This window comes from Triticum urartu, chromosome 4 (assembly GCF_003073215.2).
Source record: "Triticum urartu cultivar G1812 chromosome 4, Tu2.1, whole genome shotgun sequence".
NCBI lineage: Eukaryota > Viridiplantae > Streptophyta > Magnoliopsida > Poales > Poaceae > Triticum > Triticum urartu.
Window position 1 is genome coordinate 110,362,177 of NC_053025.1, and position 3,003 is coordinate 110,365,179.

Here is a 3,003-nt window from a genome sequence, read left to right on the forward strand (position 1 = left end):
TCTCGCTGCCACGTGGCCCGCGGGAGGGCCCGTGGTCAGCACGCGGGTCAACCACTTTCCCGCCTGCAAGACGCAGGGCTCCCCGAAATCGGCATACACCAGCAAAGCCGGCTCTTCAGGGTAGGAAGCTGACCAAGCTTCTCGTCCCTTTGTCCGCCTTGAAGCTCGATCAGCTTCGGGGACTACTGTCGGAGTAAATAGCCATGGGTAGCCTAGCCGGCTTCCCCTGGCCCTTCTGAAAAAATTACGATCCCGTGCGGCTCTCAAGAATCCAAGACATGGGGCCGCCTTCCCCTTGCTGGCTGTCACCCAGGTCGGCTTTCGGAAGGCGGCCCGACTTTAGCCCTCATGAAGAAAGTCATGGGAGGGCCGACTTCGAGAAGCCGGCCGCGAGAAGGCCGACTCCAAGAAGCCGGCTCCCATAAAGCGGTCGAGACCGTACCCTCAAAGTTTGCATCCACCTAGCGGCGATGTGACGGGGCATGGCTACAGTGAAGCCTGCCACCCCCGAATCCCGGAGCACGCCTGGCACGGTGTGCCGTACGGAGTGGGCATGACCCGTTCGGCGCGGCACTGTTGCCATGTTGACCTTGATGTCACCCACGACGGGCCGCCAGCGCGGCCCACGGGCGGTGGGCCCCTTCGGGCAGAGAGACGCCCGAAGGCGGCCAGGCCTCCCCCAGTCGGCCCGAGACGGGGCCGGCTCCCCGCAGCCGGCTCGCTTCCCCCCTCGAAGGAGACGCCCCATTAAGGAGACAAGACGCGGTGAGGCTACAGTAATCGCCCGCCGGACGGCGGCACTGTAGCCACGCTTACCTCGACGAAGCCCTCGTCATTAGGTTGAGGCAACAGTAACCAGCCACCGACAAGACCCTTGGCAGTGGGGCCTGCCTGTTGTCAAGGAGTTGGCAGCCGGCGGGACCCACCAGCCGGCGGGCCCCAACATTCGGCGCAGAAGCCGGCGAGCGCAGTCACAGACGGCTGGGCCCCGCGCCCAGTCGGATTACCATTGTACCCCCGGGGGGTAGGCCTATATAACCCCCCCGGGGCGCCCATGCAAAGGGTTGGACCCCCAGCTAGTTTTAGACACCACATAAGGAGAAGAAGCAAGCTAGCCGTGCCCTTCTTCCTCCTCCCACCGAACAACTCAAGGAGCATTGTGTAGCTACTTGTCCATCTAGTGATCATGCGGAGACCCCGCAGAGCAGCAGTAGGGGTGTTATCTCCACGGAGAGCCCCGAAGCTGGGTAAGATTCGCCGGCGTGCATGTCTTCGCCTCATCCCGTTGCCAGGCATCGGCGACGTCTTACTGGCTCCCACAATGGTAAGCGACCCGTTGGCATATGTCGCAGCTACCACCCGACAAGTCTCTTTACTCGTTCTGTAATACATCATCTTGCAACTAACTTATTAGTTGCATTGCTTGCAAGGCTTAAGTGATGTGCATTACCGAGAGGGCCCAGAGATACCTCTCCGACAATTAATCGGAGTGACAAATCCTATTCTCGAAATATGCCAACCCAACATGTACCTTTGGAGACACCTGTAGAGCACCTTTATAATCACCCAGTTATGTTGTGACGTTTGGTAACACACAAAGTGTTCCTCCGGTAAATGGGAGCTGCATAATCTCATAGTCATAGGAACATGTATAAGTCATGAAGAAAACAATAGCAACATACTAAACGATCGGGTGCTAAGCTAATGGAATGGGTCATGTCAATCACATCATTCTCCTAATGATGTGATCCTGTTAATCAAATGACAACTCATGTCTATGGTTAGGAAACATAACCATCTTCGATTAACGAGCTAGTCAAGTAGAGGCATACTAGTGACACTCTGTTTGTCCATGTATTCACACATGTATTATGTTTCCGGTTAATACAATTCTAGCATGAATAATAAACATTTATCATGATATAAGGAAATAAATAATAACTTTATTATTGCCTCTAGGGCATATTTCCTTCAGGAGGGCCTCTACATCAACTCCATGGCCCCTCCGTGTAACACCCACGATGCAGCTATATCTCCCACGTGTCGGAGCATGACTTAGAGGCATAGCCGCATAGTAGGCATGTCGCAAGAGGGGTAATCTTTACACATCCCATGTACTGAAAAAGAAAGGGATAAAGAGTTGGCTTACAATTGCCACTTCACACAATACATAAATATAGCATTACATCACCCAGAATACAATCAAGGTCCGACTACGGAACCAAAATAAAGACAACCCCAAATGCATAGATCCCCGATCGCCCCGACTGGGCTCCACTACTGATCAACTGGAAACGAAACAACACAACGAACATGATCTTCATCGAGCTCCTCCTTGAGCTCACCTGCGTCATCTGCACTTTATCATCGGCACCTGCAACTTTTTGGAAGTATCTGTGAGTCACGGGGACTCAGCAACCTCACACCCTCGCGATCAAGGCTATTTTGCTTATGGGGTAGGAAAGGGTAGTGAGGTGGAGCTGCAGCAAGCACTAGCATATATGGTGGCTAACTTATGCAAATGAGAGCGAGAAGAGAAGCAAAGCACGGTCGTGAACTAGAAGTGATCAAGAAGTGATCCTGAAACTACTTATGTTCAAGCATAACACAAGAACCGTGTTCACTTCCCAGACTCCGCCGAAAAGAGACCATCATGGCTACACACGCGGTTGATTCATTTTAATTAAGTTAAGTTTCAAGTTCTCTACAACCAGACATTAACAAATTCCCATCTGCCCATAACCGCGGGCATGGCTTTCGAAAGTTCAAACCCTGCAGGGGTGTCCCAACTTAGCCCATCACAAGCTCTCACGGTCAATGAAGGATATTCCTTCTCCCAGGAAGACCCGATCAGACTCGGAATCCCGGTTACAAGACATTTCGACAATGGTAAAACAAGACCAGCAAAGTCGCCCGGATGTGCCGACAAATCCCGATAGGAGCTGCACATATCTTGTTCTCAGGGCACACCGGATGAACACTATGTACAACTAAAACCAACCC